We start from the raw sequence: 20,285 nt of genomic DNA, 5'->3' as shown, positions 1-20,285 counted from the left end.
TGAACAATCAATGACCTGACTGCTGGGTGTGGAACAAAGATAACACAATGGTTCTTTAACAAATAAGGTCTGAAGCATTTTAACACCTTGTGCAATGCATAATATTGTTTGTCCATGACAGGGTAATTAAGCTTTGATCCTTGTAGACTTGCACTCATGAAGGAGATAGGTCGTTCATTATTCAAGTCATCCTTCTCAGTAAGTAAAACATCTAGAGAGGTATGAGAAGAAAAAGTATAGAGCAAGAAATATTTATTGAAATATGGATTGTACGACGCAGGTGCTTCTGATATAACTTGTTTCATATAGGAAAATGCGTCATTTTCCATTTTATCCCATTTGTAAACTATGTCCTTATTCACCATCTCCTTTATTGGTTTGATAATCTAGGCATAGTCGAAGATAAACTTGCAAGGAAAGTTGATCTTCCCCAAGAAACACTACATGGCTTTATTATTCAGTGGGAAGGAAATCTGCATGATAGTTGTGACCCTATCCAGGTATACCTTGATCCCACTTTCAGCAATGATGTGTCACAAGAGATTACCCTCAGATACTGAAAAGGGACTCTTATTGTGGTTCAAGGATATCCCGTATTTGCAACATCACTCAAAGATCTTCTTCATATGATGCAGGTGGTCTAACCACTATTTGGAGAACATTGTTACATCTTTGAGATAGACCAATATGCTCTAGCCAATGAGCCCACGGATGACGATGTCCATTTCACATTGGAAAGTTGCACCAACATTGACTATCCCAAATGACATCCGTCAGCATGTGAATGTGCCCACTTCATTCTAAATGTAGTTTTACTCTATCAAGCTATGCCACCAAAACCTAGTTTTATCCTTAATATTTATCAAGTAAATAAAACATTTCGGACCTCGATACTATTTGTAGTATTTTCCCCATGGACGGCACGGGGTAGTTATCCTTATCTAAGGTGCGATTGAGATTCTAGAAATATACGCACAGGCGAATCTCCTCAGAATTGTTCCTTACAACAACCAAGTTTGATACCCACGTTGAATGTCACACCTTGTAGATGATCTGAGCATCCAACCGTTTTCTCATCTCCTTTTGTATGAGGGGCCCAAGAGTTGGATGAACTTTCCTCAGTTTGTATTGAAATGACTAGGCCCCTTCCTTGATTGGTATTACATGCTAGATTATTCACGTGTCATATGTCTTGAGTTCATCATACATCCACATGAAGAAATCACGGTACTACTCAAATAAGTGGAAGAAGACTTGTTACTCTTGCAGTGCAAAACAATTACTGAGATTATCATAATTCGGATCCTTCTTAGTCCCCAAGTTACTTTTCTCATTTAACATAGTGGAACTGTGGATCTTGGCATTAACGGCCCCCCAGAAGTGGTTTTGAAAATCATATAGCTTATCCACTGATACCACAACCTTGGGGATGAGGTTCCCTTTACTTGCATTAGCTGCATCCTGTAGTACTCTTTCATGCTCGTCCTTGTTAATCAATGCGTCTTTGAACATGCCAATGTTCGCCATAAAATATGGTATATGTTGGTCATCATAAAAAATGTGTAAGTTAGTGATATTATCAGGGATGTAAGGCTTATACAAAATTTCAATAGAAAAATAGTCGCTTAATGGTGGAATTCTAGCAGTAGTGTTTTCCAAGGCATTCGTAGCTTCATTATGCATTCTTGGAACAAAAATAATCTTAAAAGCTTGGAAATGTGAGATGAGTCACCATACTTCTTATTGATAACTTTTAAGATGAGGTGACACACAGTGTATGGTGTTACATACCTGAAGTACAATGATTTTTGAGTCACCTACCACTTTCAAAACAACAATATTGAGGTCAAAAGATTTTTGTAAGCTCAAGATGAGTGCTTCGTACTCGGCAGTGTTATTCATGCACTCAAATTCCAAGCGGCTAGAGATCAAATGTTTTTTCTACAGTGGGTATATTAAAGCACAACCAAATCCATATCCCTCCTATGTTTTCGATCCATCAAAATATGAATTCCACATAGAATATGTACAGGGACTACTAACTGCACTAGTAGTACTACTGCTAGTGGCAGTATATGCATACTTCCATCAGTGGTCAAATTTTCTCTTTGCATTTTCATTTTAAGTGTCTCATACTGAATTTTTGGTCTTTCCACTAGGTCATGCCAAAATGGTTCACTGATGGTTGTTTTCTTTCTTAGAAAATAAAATTTTCCCTCATGAGGTACATTTGCTGACCCATTTCCATGTTTCATTAAGTTATGGTTTTAGTTATGTTATTTTTAGAGTCAAGGCAGTTATGTTTCGAGGGTTCATTTCCAAGGTCTTTTCATTAGGTCTTAGGGTCCGCTTCCAAGGTCAAAAGAATAGTTTCAAATGTAAATAAAGGGCAACATAGATATGAGGAAGACCAATAAATAAAGAGTGATTGGTAGTAAGTCATGGTTATTGTACGAAAATCTTATTTCACTGGTACAATTCTCATCTCAAAAACATGTTTTTGAGATGGAAACAGAGTATTTTAGTTGATTCATATTTTTTTGATGTAATTCAAGTCATTTTATGTAATAATTGTTCCCATAAGCTTCCCAAGCAGTTCTCCTTGCTGCAAGAAGTGAGCCATTGAAGAAATCAGCTCCATCAAAGCATCATCCACCTGAAAAGAGACAAAGAAAGAGAAGCATTAGACAGAGATTTGAAAAAAAAATAGAATTTCCAAACAAAAATTATAAAGTGGTTTTTTTCTAAAGAAAAATCAAAAGAATTTTCTATATAAAATTTTCAAAGGAATTTTTCAAAATTCATTAGTTCTTTTGCACCGTAAGCTCTCCTTGGCAAAGAGGAGATTGAGTGATGGAGGAAAAATATGAAAGGTGCATTTGCTGATAGGGTTGTGCACTAGGAGAAGTTGTTGCATGCCTATAGGGTCAAGGGGGAATTTTCCAGTCCAAACCTGAGTAAAATTCAACGGTGTTGCGTGCCTGTAGGGTGAAGGGTGCGCTCGCTCTAGGATGTTTCGCGCTGGCACTTTCTGCTGCATGTTTGGCCAGAGGAGCCTAACAAACCCTAAGAGCACCAAAACACCACTTCCTTCATTTTAGCAAAGCCACAAAAGGTTCAACTAGCTACATACAACAAGTAAGTGGCCTGATATCTCTTTTTCTCCATCAATTAAGCAAATTGACACCCTAAATTTTGAAACCCTAAGCAAAGATCCCTTGCATCCTTCCAAAATCAGCTCTTTGATCAGAGTAACAGTACTTCTTATATTTTGTCACCTTCCTATCATCCTGATTGTATTTCACTCCACCTCCTCACTATTTCACTCATCTTGGCATATATATTAGTTCCTCAAGCTTTCACCTATAAAGCATGGCAGAATACAGTAGTTCAGAAAAAGGGGAAAGATAGCCCAAGAGGCCAACCAAGAGGAGAGGAGGAAACTTGACATGCTTTCTGAGGCATCCCTACATGCCTCTAATCTTTGATTAGTCACAAAAACACATTTTTGGGCATGATGGGCCATTTTTTAGTTTGAATTTACTTGCTGGGATTTTTAGACAACTTTTAGCAGAGTCATGGAGGTTAAACGCATAGCGCCATGGGCGTTGTGCTATTTTTGGGGCATCCAACAAGGAAAAGGTTAGAATTTTTGGATTCACAGTGATGATTACATGCACCCTATGCATTTGCTAAGGTTTTGGAGCAAAACGGGTTGCCCAAAAGGGCCAAAAACCCTCAAAAAAGACATTTCTACCCTCTTTTTGGCCTGGGCGTTGCACGCTGAGAAATGTTGGGAGGATTGACTTTTGACAAGGAAAATGAACTCTAAATACAAAACTTCAAGATGTTCCAGAATGTAGATAGGTAGATCTTTCCAACAAGCTATTGCGAGCCCAATTTGGATATCGGAAAGGCCTCCAAAAGTGCAGTTGAAGTTGAAGGACGTGCCTGGCATTGGCATTGTGTGCCTAGCACTGATGCTACGCGTTTGACAGATTGTCTAGCTTTTCACTATTTTGTCGCATTTTTCACTTTCACCTTGGCAAATCATGATTTTATCCTTGTAATTAATTAGTTGAATGTAATTATGATGCTTCTAGAGCTTAATAGGGTAGATTCATGAGGTAAAACAAGTTCAAGCGATGTAATGTATCAGTTTGTTTGGGTTAGGGATGAGTCACTTTGACCACCTTATTTTCTTGTTAGCAGTTCAGATCTTATTAGAAACAGCTCCTCTTCTCATGGATTTGACTCCCTGATCTTAGGATGAGATTTTTGGGGTCTATATGATGCTTTTCCTTAGTCATTATGTGGATTGGACTTAGTTGGATGCTTAGGCTTTGAGTAGACATCGTTTTGCATCAGCTTTCAACAGGAGATTAATGAAAAGTTGTAGCTATTTCTTTGGGATCCATTTGGTATGATGTTCAGTTCAATTTTCTTTATTGTGATCATATGTTAAAAAAAAAATTGTACTTCATCAATCATTTCATTACTTTTATGTGGATGTTTTCAAGTTGATAGGCAAAACTCATAATATTTATGCTCTGTTTTGGGAAAATTTCCATAGTCTATGTTTTCTTCAGTTTAGAAAGAATCCATGTTGTTTACACTCTCTTTCTAGCTCCTCATCTATCTTGAATCACCTCACCCATCAAACCCTAGAGTGTTGAGCCTTGTGCCTACCTTGCCCCACCAAACACCCTGCAATTTTGACCCAATTTCCTTGCCCTAACTGTTTGGCTCCTCCTGATCCAGAAAACCACTTTAAAATAAAATCAAACATTGTGCTACTATACCTAGCCTAATATCATTTTATTGATCCAGTCATCTTGGCTGAGATCTTACGAAGAGAGCCCTCTCCTAGCCTAGTATGGCTAGCTACTTGGTTAAGCGTGGTTTATGTTTACCCTAGCATTGCCTTCCTGCAGCGTAAGGTTCAATCAAGGTGATAACATAGTGGCGACCATACTGGGGAATGAAATATCAGAAGTTAATCATGATAGTAAGATGTTTCATTTGAATTCTTAAGCTTGTGGATGATGAGTTTTAGAATTTAATACGCTGAATTGGAAAGTTGTATAGCAATATATTAAATTTCAAAATTAGACATATTGGCATCCCGAAAGTACACCAGATCTAATCCAGATCCGAATCCTCCAACCATTGTCGGTGATCCTCATAAAATTTGGTGAAAATCTAAGAAAGTTGTAGAGAAATATAGTTTAGCAGGAGAACAGTCAAGCGAGGATTTCATTCCTCGAGTTAATTCACTCCTGGGAAGGTTAGACACTTTGCAAGACATTGAGCTTGATATTAATTTTGAGTAGAGTTTATTTCATAGTAAATATTTAAGTTAGATTGATCAGACAGTGGTTGATTCCTATATATCTCTTTATAACCCCATTGAAGACTTGTTTTCACACAATAAATCAGGGTCACAACTTATTCATACTCTTGATCATTTACAGAACCTTTCTTCAAAATAAGATTCATAAGCCCGCTTTCAATTTTGCAAATACTTCCTTTGCATCAACTTCCACTCAAATTATCTCTCATCCTCTACCTTCTTCTTCACAGATTGTTCACACCGCTCAACCTATTGTTAATTCCCCTTTAATTATACCTAATATCCCAGTCCTTGTTGTAAATCCACAACCTCCCCCACCACCAGTTATGGTTGCTGGATATGCACCCCTTGTTTTTCGTCTAAATCCCAGTGCCCCTTGATTACCAAACCAAAATACCTTTCTTCGATGACACCCAAACTATTACAGCTCAACAGAACATAGACAAGATTAATGACTTCTTTGATCTCCATGAAATTGAAATTGAAGATGTGATGATGAGGCTGTTTGTACAAAGTTTTGGAGGAGAAGTTCGTAAATGGTTCAGAGCCCTACCAGCAGCTTCTATCACTACTCTACCTATCCTCCATAGGCAGTTTCTAGATTGGTGGGAGGTAAAGAAGAATCCCATTCAGATCCTGTCCAAATATGAGAACATCAAAAGAAATGTTGGCGAGAGTGTTCAAGACTATTGTGTGAGATTTAATGCAGTATACAATTCTATCCCTGCAAATATCAAACCACGAGAATGATTGGATTTGCTTAAGTTTCTAGATGGATCTGATGTCGATATGGTATATCAGTTGTGTGAACATGATCCTACAACTCTAGAAGACATGCAAAAGAATGTTGTGAGTGTAGAAGCGAACTTGCTTGCCAAAAGATCAAGAATGAGATCAAAGAAAAGAGTGACCGTGAAGGAAGAAGCATCTACTTCAAATGTAAAAATGGATAAATTGATTCGAACAATGGAAAGGATGGTTGACTAGTTGTCCATCACAAATAGACCTGAACCATAGATCCGGAACCCAAACTTTAGAGGGCAGTAGCAGCCCCAATTCCGAATCGATCAAAGAGAGAAAAAAGCACCAGAAAAACTAGCGCAACAATAATAGAAGATCAAAACTCCCTTACAGTAGAATTTTGTTCAATGAGTGGAAGAAGAGGAGTAAGATCTGGTAATTGAAACAAATCACTTCTTCACTACAGATGGTATGCCTATATTTCTGACCGAAGATGAGGATTATGTAGAAAATTCTGACATTCTAAAGGATGAGGACTACATCTGAGCAAATGATGGTGTTTTGGAGGCCAAATCTAATTATTATCAATGTGGTTACATGAATGCTTTGAGCGCACAACGGAGACAATATCCTTTCAGGAGAAGAGATGTACTGGTCAGTCCTATTTAGAAGAGGAAGGATGTTCAGTCAAAGAATGATCTCTCAAACAATCAGAAAAAAGGAAAGGAGCATGTCAATCAGAATTCTAGGAAGGTAAACCAGCCATCAACAAGTACAACAACAAAAGTGAAATACAATCAGAAAAATGATAGCGCAACGAAGAAGCAAACGAACAAGAGGGACATCGTTGTCAAAGAGGTAGAAAAAGTCAAATCTTTTAATTTAGAAAGTGAATTTGCTAAATTAAAAGTGTTTATTTCTTTGACCGAGCTTCTTAAGAATAGTCATTACAAACACCATGTGTCTAGAATACTGAAAATTTATCCTTTGTCTGACATGGTGAATGTTGAGGATGATCACCCTGAACTTATTTTTGGTCCAGCTATAGAAGTTCAGCTAGAAGATAGCGAAGTCCCGCCCTTTTATTTGAGTCTTAGACTACATGAGTATATTCTTCATAATGTTATGCTTGATTCTAGAGCTTCCCACAATTTGATGCCCAAGGCTATCATGGAAACGTTGGGCCTGGATATCACTCGACAATATCATGATTTGTATTCATTTGATTTTGGTAGATTTTTCTACATTGGTCTCATCAAAGATTTGGTGGTTTCCTTAGATCAAATCCTAGCCAAGAATGTTTTGATGGATGTGGTAGTAGCTGATATACCACCTCGATTTGGTATGATGTTGTCTAGATCGTGGGGAGCCAAACTCAAAGGAACTTTACAAATTGACTTCTCTTATGCTCCAATCCCTGTTTTCAGTCAATTGAGGAAGTTGTACCAGGAAAAGAAGATGAAATATATGATCACTAGTAAAGAGAAGCCCATAAAGAATTCGATAAATGTTGTACATATAGATTTAGAGTCTTTTGCTTTGTACACTAATAGTGAATTGAATAATGTAGATATTTAGCTCGTAGAAGTAGATGATGTACCAGAAATTTTCGAGAGTTTTAGGGTAGTTCTTCATCATGAAAAGGAAAAGGTGGAAATTCCTTTTGAGCAGCCTCCACAAGAGCAGAAAGTCAGTGAAGAATAGAAAATTGAAGCAACCAGCAAAGGTAAGATTGAAACAAAAGTAGAATTCTAACATCTATAAGATGAAGACGACCTTTGGAGCATGGATTTCGATGGTGCAGGTATTAGAATTTCGATTCAAAGTCCTGTTTTTCATTCAGATAAAGTTCCAAGTAATGTTAGAGTGTGTTCCTATAATGTAGCTTTCGATTTCTATAACAATGAAGAAGAGTATGAGGCATTCATTACAGGTCTAAATATTTTTAAGAAGCTCGGCGCAAAAAGGATTTCTATTTATGGTGATTCAGAGCTATTGATTAGACAAGTCAAATGAGAATATCAAGCGAAACATATGTAGATGAGAGCTTATAGGAATGCAGTCCTGGACATATTTAAAATGTTTCCAAAATACACAATAAGAGTGGTGCCGCGAAGTCAAAACATCATTGCTGATTCACTTGCTACAACGAGCAATCTGAAAATTCCAATGAATTCTAGCAATAAATTTGAAATTCATGTCAAACATAGGCCTAATATTCCTGATAATTTGAGATATTAGCAAGTTTTCTGGGATGACAACGAAGTTAATTCCTTTTTGCAGAATGAAGGGAAATTTAAAAATGCTTTCATTGATGATCTTAGTGATTCTGATGAACAAGACATTGAGGTAAATTAGATGAACTTTTTACAGCTAAAGGATAATGTTATTCCTAGAGGTCTTACACCTTTAGAGGAGTTGTTTGATCAAGATGGTTTGGCGAGAAAACCAACCTTCGTTCCTACTGACAAAGGAGTTGAAGACGTAAACATTGGAACAATGGACCATCCCAAGCTTGTTAAGTTGTCAAAAACATTATCTCCCTAATCAAAAGCTAAGTATGTTAAGTTTCTTTTTGAATTTTCTGATGTTTTTCCATGGGATTACTCAAATTTGAAAGTGACAAGAACATCATTCAACATACCGTACCTATCAAGCTAGATCAAAAACCCTTTAGACAAAAGTTAAGGAGGATCAACCCAAAGCTGTTGCCATCCATCGAGAAAGAGGTAAATGGATTTTTTAAAGATGGTATCGTTGTTCCATTTAGATTCTTTGATTGGGCTTCAAATTTGGTCCCAGTACGAAAAAAGACCAGGGAGATAAGTGTTGGGGGGAAAAGTATCTAATGCAGAATGCCTCTATCCCACTCTGAAGGTGATAATACTCCAGCAACAACTGAATGCAAAGCTATTCAAAGTTTCTTCTTTATGAGATGAGAGAGGGAAGAAAAGGATGATCTACTAACCGTTATCTTGCGCTAATAGTCGATCCAGTCTTCACTCCTTGCCGCTTGCTCCTAGCTCCTTGTCCTTTCACCGGCCCAGCTACACACAGATCCTGTAAAAGCACAAGAAAAGGAAACTACAAGAAGCATACATCCATAATCGATTATAGGATTAGCATAAATAAAATATACAAGCATCTATTCATCATAAAGACACATGCATATAGAAGAACCTCAAATACTTTATTGATAATAGAAGTAAAGTTCTGAGAGAGTTACAACCACAATGGGCCCAATCCAGCAACACCTCCCAGCTGAAAGAAATCTCCTCTTCACCTCCTTCAAGCAAAACACCCAATAGCTCTATACACAAACCAACAGCACTTCCTTACTTGCACAAAATTCCAGCCTCCTTAGACCTCATGAGAGAGCTCTATATATAGGGTTTTGGAGAAAGGATGAGTCATCTTGAGACTGGCCTGAAGCTGACTTGTGTCCTCTCCCACTTTAGTTAATCTTTAGTTCTTGAGTCCACTTGGAGAATCTTGCTTCCACTTGGAGATCAAGACCCTCTTACTCATCACTAGGCGAATTCCTTGACCCAAGTGTCAGTTTGGAAGCTTCCTAGGCAGTTGACACCTTGCAAAATTACTGTGCCACTTGGCCAATCTCGCCCAGCGCAGGTAGCCTTCATTAGTTTTGACCTTCAGCACAGGTACAAGGAGGAGTAGTTGACATTCAGCGCAGATGCTTAGTGGAGCAGCTGACATGATCCAGAAATAGCCTGTTTTTGAGTGTTTTCAGGTGGAGAACTGATTTTCAGTGCTGTGGTTTGCAGACCTTGTTCCTCTAAGGGTAAGAACAACATGTTCAGGGACTTTGGATCCCTCAGATTATTGACATTTCATGCTCCATGCTGTTAGGCACAAAAATGTCTATAACAGTTGCCCCCTAAAGTATGATGTCGTTTATCGGGTGAAATGCTTTATTAGGAGGATCCGAAGTTCATTCAATCGGCTGAGAGGTGCCCTGCAATAAAATACAATACAATACATTATTTTTCATTCTGCTTTCATGATCTAGCTGAGGCGGGCATTCCCGTGCTCAGCTTTATAAATTCATTTTGGTACATATAACAGATGACCGTCTGATGATAGACTGATAATTCTCTGCTGAAATTATCATCCTTTGAGTAGGATGATCATCTGCTGCAATGATGTACATATCAAATGTCTTTATATCCTGAATATATATCGCAGCCCGGATGGATGAAACTAGATCTGGGGTCTTCAATCCCGTTTGATCTTCACTCTAAGTACAAGTCGATCCATGTGAGAATTGCATTGAAGTCGAACATCTAAAGACATCGCTTGATTACCGGTCAATACTGTAAACCGTTAACAAGCGCGAGAGGAGTCACCAATAATGACAATGACCCTCAAGGTATTGTAGTACAATTTACGTGGTGTGAATAAAGGACTTGGCGTCGAACACCACGCAAAATCTTCTGGTCGAAGGTCATTGATGTATACCTGTCGCCGGAAGTGAGAAACTTGCCATTGAGGCATGCAAGCTTCAAAGTACTGGGGGGGTGTTCCTAGATCAACTTCTTGGATAATGAGCTGAAGTCGACAGGAAGCGATCCGTCAAAGGAGGGCCTTAATGAATCCCACATCAGTGACACAGAACGGAGCTAATGACTTTAGTGGAGGTGAAAATAAACTATGAGATATGATTCAGGGCGGCGATCATGGGTGGATGAAGGATAATGTATGGCAGTGGATGGGACACGGTTGACTCTTTCTGAACATATCTCTTGAACATATAACGACACTAATGTGATGGATCGGTAGCATTACCCCAAATACGGATGGTTTGGCGAGGACCATGGTGATGAGACCGGTGAATGAAACAACCCAACCCGATGTCGTACGGAGGACAAAGTGTCATGTTCAAGAGCGACTTGCTACCATCAAAGCTTTGAGGTTCTCCCAATTTTTCCTCAGTCATTTCTGACCAGTACCTCTTTATTTTTGTCAAGCTTGAGGAGGATAACATATGCTTGTTCTATAACCTGCCCTTTGGGCAAGCCCATCGCTATGTTTTAACGAGCCTAGCGATAGGGAAACTCGTTCTCATCTAAAGACAAGTTTTTCGCTATTTAATCATTTTAATGAGTCTAGCGACAAAGACAACTCGGTCCTTTTCATTTTTAGAGAGTCTGAAAAGGTACAGAAAGTTAACTCCAAAATTCCTTTTTCGTCATCTAATCCCTTAAGTCCGAAAAAGTATAAAACAATACAAAAGGGATGAATTTTCGATAACTTTAACGAGCCGAATAAAACAAGCGCTCGACCTTTTTGTGCAATAATCCCTCAGGTCCAAAAAGATTAAAATCTAGAGGAGGGATAGCTCTTCAGGTCCTTTTAACGAGCTGGAAGGCCAAAACTCGGCAATCTTTTCATATTTTACGAGTCAGTTGAAAAGAGCTTAAAGAAGACTCGTCTTTTGAGGAACGAGTGATAAATAGGGATAGCAGCAAATTCCAGGTACAGGTTGGAATTTTCCAATCACGGCAGTGTCACAAGGATGGCTAAGTGGAATCACTCTTCGCAGCTGTTCCTCAAAATGGGTAAACAATCATATGGAGGTGAACGATCGGCCAAATGGAATGGAGGTGGCGGGTGCAAACATGACCAAGGCTTTTATGGCTAATTAAATTTACGATCACAATGGTTATTTACCGGCATAGGTTCTTTTTTTTAGATAAAATGAGCTTAAAATCCGGGGGAAACATTGCTCACTGCTTTTATTTATTTTTTAACGAGCATGAAGACCGCGTTAAAACTGCTCGGATCTTGCATTTATTTTTTAACGAGCATGAACTTTATGCTAAAACTGCTCGATATACCAGTCATAGGATAAGAAATGTCTTCCTGCAAGATTCCAATTTTTATAGAGCTTGCACCTCACATAAGCTATGCTCTAAATTTGGCAATTTTTGACCTTTGCCCCTCATCCTTTCTTTATGTAAGTTAGGAAACGATCTATGACTGCTCTTTGCTTACACTCCAAAAGGTTTGCATGCCCCCAGGTATAAAGTACAATTTCAAGGCTGCCCCTACTTATCCGATAAAACATTTGTTTTAAAGGGTGAGGCTTGCCTCTTTCTGGTTACCCAAAGAATGGTTTTATTTGCTGCCGCAAATGAAACTCTTTCTTCGGCGATGTCTATCATTAGGTTACTCAAAGATGGTTACTACTTGTTGCAGCAAAGGAATCCCTTTCTTTGGAGGCTGCCCCTACTTATCCTCTAAAACATTAGTTTTAATGGGTGAGGCTTGCCTTTTACCCAAAGAAGGTTACCATTTGCTGCCGCAATAGAATCTCTTTCCTTGGTAGCCTACCTATTTAGACAAAGTTGAATGACCTTTGTCAGACGAGTAACCTTATCAAAAGAATCCTGTTCCAGAACAACCCCTCTTCCACATACGGATGGGGTACGGACTAGTCATATTCTTTCGCGGAAATTCTACTTTATACCCAAGGTTTCCTCTGCCCGAAGCAGACCAGGATGCATGCCCCCTGGGTTCCAGTCCCGTCTTTCCGAATCACTCGCATTCATCAGGAAGGAGGACTGGAGGTGGAGACATTTCTTGGGTGAATAGACCATTGAGGATTGGTATTTGACTATTTGCGATGCGTGATCCCGGAAATGAAAGTTGGTCTACGAGCTTGACCACCTTTCCTTCGTGTGGAAAACACATTACTCTAAAGAGTGAGGAGACTATAGCTCCCATGCAATATATATAGTCACGTCCAAGGAGTAGGTTATAATCCAAGGGTCCTTGAACGACCATCACGTTCAAATTAACGGTCTTCCCTTTCAATGTAATAGGCACATTGGGGAGGATCCCTAATGGTCGACTGGTTCCTTTATCAAAGCCCGAGAGATTTCTTATCTCAGGCAAAAGCGCCGGGGAACCCAGAGCTTTCCAAGCAACAGAGGAAAGGATACTCACAGATGCTGCTTCATCAATGATAGTTCCAGCCATCACCATTCTATAAATTTCGACTATGATTCTGAATGGTATACTGGCTGGTAACCGGGGTCTGCCCAGTTGGTTCCAATCAAAGGACACAACCAGGTTGCTTGGTGGTGGGACCGAATACACGGCCGGATACGATCCTGACGATGTTCCTTCCTGCGATAAAGGAATGGGCGCATTGCCCTGATGCTCATCAGAATCTGTGTTGATGAAAAGAATCTGGATGGTGTCATCCTTATTCTCTTCCGTGAGGGTGTCATTTGAAGATGAATCTTCAGTGACGGTGTCATTTGAGGATGAAACCTCTGAAGGAAGAACCAGGTCAATTCCTGTATTGACCTTTAGAATTTCGTCTGGTCTGGATTCAGTAGGTTCATTTTCAATGACTGATGCTTCAGTTGACCACTTGAGCGGGCCAGCTGTATTTTCAACCAACGAAGGACTTGGCACGAGTTTTTTGTATCCAGGAGGAAGTCTCAACGGTGAAACCGGACGATCTTCCAAAACTCTCTTCGCTTCGTCTAAGAAGGGACAACGGTGGATGGCGTGACCGCCTTCACACAGTTTGCAGGGGGATCTTGCTCCCCCTCTTTGTCTTGAACCTTCACTTTCGCTGGTTGACGGTAAGCAATCAACATGGCTATCAGAGGTTGATGCTCCCGAATTGTGCAGACGAGGGGACCAGTCCCTTAGTATCCGGGGAATACAGGGACAATCTCTATGGAAGTGGTCTCCTCTACATATGACACATGGCGATTTAGGCCCGATCTATGCTGTGTGTGGGTTTTTTTCAGATGTCTTTTGCTTGCCCCCAGTCGCCTTAGGCTCCTTCTTCTTCTTTTCTTTCTTCTTCTTTTCCTTCTTCTCCGTGGGAGCTTGGCTTTTGCCGGCTCCACCTTTTGAAGATGAAGGATTGGAGGAAGGGTTAGAGGAAGTAGAAGGCTGGTGGGAGGCTCTAGACTCATCTAACTGTTGACTCGACTGCTCAGGAACCATGGTGTTCTGAACTACAATAGTTGAGAATAGCCAAACAGGCAGGCCAATCGTCAGTCCTGGAAGCGACAATGTGGCCATGTGGGGCGCACCAACTTCTCCCCAAGAGGAGAATGGACTAGGCCTTCCATCATGTGGAGTTCCTTGGTTGGGGCATTCCATGTTCTCAACTTAAAGATCAACGCGGGAATAGGAGGTGATTATGCTCCATTTAAAATAAATTTTATAATGACGCTTAGACACAACTTGCTTTTTCACTTTTTAAGAGTCGAGAAAAAGCTAAAGATGACTCTAGTCTCCTTCAATGTTTTAACGAGCTCGAAGTGACAAATGCTCGGATGTACTTTTTTAGTTATAGAGTTTGAAAAAGGCCAAAAGAAACTGCTCTGGAGTTCTAGGCAGAGGGTGTGCCAAACCTTTCGCAAAACCACAGAATACGTTTTACGATACGAGTGGTTGATCTTCGTGAATGTTGTGTTCACTGCATTGCGATCAGTAGGGCGGCCGACACGGTTTCCTATGGATAAAGGCTTTGATCCTATAGGGGTCTCCCAATATATACGCAACGGTACATGGGAGCACAAGTCCGTATTGATACTTATTGCTTCACCGTGGAGGAATCACCCAACCACTCAACGCTAAGATATCACGTTTAACGACGTCGGAACACGTCTCTAGCTTAGAACTCTAGATGTTTGCGTTATGTTTCAATGTGTTGTTATGTAAATTCAATTTATTTTAAGGTTGATCTTGTTTAGCAGTTTGCCTTTATGGATCACCACGAGATGTATAGAAACACTCCTGAATGCAATCTAAGATGATAAGCAAGCTTTTCAATCTTTCAACTTTGAAAACCTTAACTACTGAGAGAGAAGGAAGATAACACCTTTTCACACAGATCATAGAGCACACACTAATGCACTTTCCTAAATCAACATGCAAATTGTCATAATGCACATGCACAATGCAAGTATTTCTTTTCTCTTCCTTAATGTTTGATGAAATACATAAAGAAAGTTGTTGTATAACTTTGAATTCAATTTCAAGCGAAAGCAAACAAGTTTGTCCAAAATCGAAAGACACCTTACGATCTACTTGTTTCGACACTAGAAATATATAAATTCAAACCATATAACGAAAGCGACAAACACAATCAGCTATGAACAACAAATAAACTAACTCTTAAGATCAAAACGACACTTAATCACAGGTCTAGATCTAAGAGGTCAATGCAAGACTGGTTCACTTTCGTTATGGGAAACTGTAAATGACGCAAGAAATACAAAAGAACAAATACAGTTTCTTTATACAACTGAGGTGGAATAATGACAAAGGAAGATGGTTTCAGATAGGCCTACTGACTTGCAACAAACAACAAAAACAACAGTGAAAACAAGGCAAGACACAGCAGGAAACCTCAGTAACTCAAGCCAAGACTGGTCCAGCGCAGGTGTAACACTGCCTGTTTGACCTTCAGCGCCGGTAGCCCCTTCGGGAACTGCGTTGAAATGCAGACTGCCTTTGTACAGCCTGCAATGAAGAACGAGACTTTCGTCTGTCTTGGTTTCCGGGTCACAGATTGCTAAAAAATTCACAGTTTTTGCTCAAATCAGAAGCTATCAGTCAAGGGAACACTAAGGGATGTAAAGGAGGATGAAAATCTATCACTAAGAGCTTATTAGAGTCCTTGTGGATCAGCTCTTCAAATCATAAACTTGCCCAGAAACTGAGCTAGAGTAGCTGCCCTATAATTTGTGTTTGATAGATTCAAACACAGTTCGATTCGGTACTCTCCTTGTTTATGAAATGAATAGCAAGAAACACAACAAACCAAAAAGATACGCTCCCCAGCGGAGTCGCCAATTTGTTGGGGGGAAAAGTATCTAATGCAGAATGCCTCTATCCCACTCTGAAGGTGATAGTACTCCAACAACAACTGAATGCAAAGCTATTCAAAGTTTCTTCTTTATGAGATGAGAGAGGGAAGAAAAGGATGATCTACTAACCGTTATCTTGCGCTAATAGTCGATCCAGTCTTCACTCCTTGCCGCTTGCTCCTAGCTCCTTGTCCTTTCACCGGCCCAGCTACACACAGATCCTGTAAAAGCACAAGAAAATGAAACTACAAGAAGCATACATCCATAATCGATTATAGGATTAGCATAAATCAAATATACAAGCATCTATTCATCATAAAGACACATGCATATAGAAGAACCTCAAATACTTTATTGATAATAGAAGTAAAGTTCTGAGAGAGTTACAACCACAATGGGCCCAATCCAGCAACACCTCCCAGCTGAAAGAAATCTCCTCTTCACCTCCTTCAAGCAAAAAACCCAATAGCTCTATACACAAACCAACAACACTTCCTTACTTACACAAAATTCCAGCCTCCTTAGACCTCATGAGAGAGCTCTATATATAGGGTTTTGGAGAAAGGATGAGTCATCTTGAGACTAGCCTGAAGCTGACTTGTGTCCTCTCCCACTTTAGTTAATCTTTAGTTCTTGAGTCCACTTGGAGAATCTTGCTTCCACTTGGAGATCAAGACCCTCTTACTCATCACTAGGCGAATTCCTTGACCCAAGTGTCAGTTCGAAAGCTTCCTGGGCAGTTGACACCTTGCAGAATGACTGTGCCACTTGGCCAATCTCGCCCAGCGCAGGTAGCCTTCATTAGTTTTGACCTTCAGCGCAGGTACAAGGAGGATCAGTTGACATTCAGCACAGATGCTCAGTGGAGCAGCTGACATGATCCAGAAATAGCCTGTTTTTGAGTGTTTTCAGGTGGAGAACTGATTTTCAGTGCTGTGGTTTGCAGACCTTGTTCCTCTAAGGGTAAGAAAAACATGTTCAGGGACTTTGGATCCCTCAGATTATTGACATTTCATGCTCCATGCTATTAGGCACAAAAATGTCTATAACAATAAGGTTGTGTATTGACTTCTGGAACCTAAATAAAGTATCTCTGAAAGATAATTATCCTCTTCCTAAGATGGACCATATTCTACAAAGAGTAGTTGGAGCATCACAAATGTCACTACTAGATGGCTACTCAGGTTAGAATCAGATCTTGGTGCAGGAAAAAGACCAAGACAAAACGGCCTTCGCAGCGCCATGGGGGACTTTTCAATATTCCAAGATGCCATTTGTGTTGAATAATGTCAGGGTCACTTTTCAACGAGCCATGGATATAGCTTTCACTAACGGGAAAGATGTTTTCTTGGTGGTTAATTTAGATGGCTTGATAGTATTTTTTGGTTCTGATGATGAGCATTTACACCACCTGAGGATTGTTTTTCAAAAATGCAGGTAGTTCAGGATTTCTTTAAGTCCAAAGAAGAGTCTTTTCTTCATGGAGGAAGGTAAACTCCTCGGTCATATGATTTCCAAAGTTGTTATTTGCATTGATCCTTCTAGGGTGGAGGCAATTCAGAAAATAGACTTTCTGCGCAACAAAAAGGAGATCCAAGCCTTCAACGGTAAGATGAATTTCTTACGCATATTTATACCAAATTTGGCTGAGCATTTGCGTGAGTTAACTAATATGTTGAAGAAGGACAACACTGTGAAATGGACCGAGGATGCCATGGAATCTTTCAACTTGGTAAAGCTTTCTTTGACCACATCCCCTATTTTGATTAGTCTCGATTATACTCATGATTTTATTATGTTTTCATTCGCATTTGAGCACACTTTGGCCATGGTGTTGATGAAAAAGAAGGATCAAGTGAAGCAGCCTATTTCATTTTTCAGTCGAACTATCAGAGATGCTCTATGCTATAACATCATTGAGAAATAAGCTTTGGCTCTTATAAAGACAATGAAGGATTTTCGAGTCTACATTCTACATTTGCATGCCATAGCATATGTTCCCAATGTACTTGTCAAAGATGTCCTCATGAAAACTAATCCAGAAGGAAGAAGAGGTAAGTGGATAGCAGCGATGTTAGAGTATGATCTTGAGATTAAGCCTACCAAACTGATAAAAGGTCATGGCTTGAGAAAACTTGTGGCTGAGTCGAATCTTCATGCTCTAGACATAAATCTTATTGGAGCAATCTCAGATGATGAAGATGGTGGCACACTAATTCAAGTACCAGAGATGTTTCTCAACTCACCTTGGTATTCTAATATAGTATATATTCCTCAGCATCTTTCTCCTCCCCCTAGCATGTTGAGAAGTAAAGGTAGATCATTAAAACTAAAGTCTGCAAAATTCTACATTTTAGACGATGCTCTCTATTGGAAAGATCTGGGAGGGGTTCTTCTTAATTGTTTGGTTGAAAATGAAGCTCAGTAGGTAATGAATGATTTTCATAGAGGAGATTGTGGTGGTCACTTATTTTGGAAAACAACAGCTAATAAAATTTTGAGAGCAGGGTATTATTGGCCATTTGTTTTTAGATTTATATAAAATAGTCATGGGCTACCACAAATGTCAAGTTTTTTAGGGAAAAAGGAAGTTGCTTCATCTTCCTTTGAATCCAGTTGTAGTCAATGCACCTTTCCAATAGTGGGGGCTTGATTTCATAGGAGAAATTCATCCTACATAATTAGCACAACACAGATGGATTTTTACAGCTACAGATTACTTTACCAAATGGATCGAAGCCATTCCGACAAGGCAAGCTACGGACACAGTAATCATTCAGTTTTTAGAGTCCAATATTTGGTCTCATTTTGGTTTCCCTCACAAGATTATCATAGATAATGTAGTAGCATTTAATTCGAAGAAAATGGTTGACTTTTGCAACAAATACAACATTACATTGGGTCATTCCATAGCATATTACCCATAGGGTAATGGACTAGCTGAGTCTTCAAAAAACTCCTTAGTAAACATTATTAAGAAGATGTTGGAGGAAAATAAAAAGAATTGTCATCAAAAGCTTGTCAATGCTTTGTGAGCCGACAGAGTGAGTAGTAAGAAATCAATACATATGTCGCCTTTTGAATTGGTTTATGGTACTGATACAACGTTTCCTACATCCCTTGTCGTCTCAGTCATGAGATTATTGTAGGAAGCTGGTAGTGAAGAAGATGATATCCAGCGTTGGATCAATCAACCGATTCACCTTCAACAAACAATAGAAGAGGTTTCTCAAAACACTTTCTAGTTGCAAGAGAAGATAAAGAAAATTTATGACCGCAAAACCAAGGCAAAAAAATTTCAGCTCGAAGATGTAGTGCTACAATGGGATGCACAAAATGAAGAGAAAGGGAAACATGGTAAGTCTGACAATCTGTGGAAAGGACCTTATAAAATCTTAGCCTATCGAGGACAGAATGCATTTTCATTAAAGGAAATGGATGGTCAAGAATGCTTAGGAGGACCAGTGAATGGTAGGCTCCAAAAACACTATTATTTCTCGTGTAGCTTGTTGAAGTTGTTTCATTGTCATTTTATATACCAGTTTGTGTTCCTTGCAAGTTTTGAAGTATAATGTCATTTCAGCTTGGGGCCCGAAGTGAATTCTATAAAGCTTAAATTCTTTTTTTTGTGTTTAGTTGGTTTTTGAGTTAGTCTAGAGTTGGTTGTGAGTTAGTTTTCAGTTTGTATCGAGTTATTTTTCAAAATTTCAAAACGTTTTTAGTCTTTCATTTGTTTGACCACATTGACCCAATCATTAGGCACTTGGTCTACGGTGTTCTTAACACCTCCAAGAAGCTGTCGTCCCTAATAAGGCCAATGTTAGTGTCAGTTTATGCATACTTCAATCAAGGATCAAATCTGTTCCTTGCATTTTCATTTTAGGTGTCTCATACTGAATTTTTGATCTTTCCATTAGGTCATGCCAAAATTGTCCACTAATGGTTGTTTTCTTCCTATAAAATCAAATTTTCCCTCATGAGGTATATTTGCTAACCCATTTCCATGTTGCATTCAGTTATGGTTTCAGTTACGTTAGATTCAATGTAGTGATGTTTCCAGGGTTCATTTCCATGGTATTTTAATTAGGTTTTAGGTTCCACTTCAAGGTCAAAAGAATAGTTTCAAATGTAAATAAAGGGCAGAAGAGATATGAGGAAGACCAATAAATAAAGAGTGATTGGTAGTATGTCATGGTTATTGTACGAAAATATTATTTCACTGATGTAATTTTCATCTCAAAAACATGCTTTTGAGATGGAAACTGAGTATTTTAGTTGATTCATATTTTTTTGATGTAATTCAAGTCATTTTATGTAATAATTAT

Source organism: Pinus tabuliformis, chromosome 6, assembly GCF_031772625.1.
Source record: "Pinus tabuliformis cultivar Carrire ecotype Pingquan chromosome 6, CPIR1, whole genome shotgun sequence".
NCBI classification, from domain to species: Eukaryota; Viridiplantae; Streptophyta; class Pinopsida; order Pinales; family Pinaceae; genus Pinus; species Pinus tabuliformis.
This window is presented reverse-complemented; position numbering follows the sequence as displayed.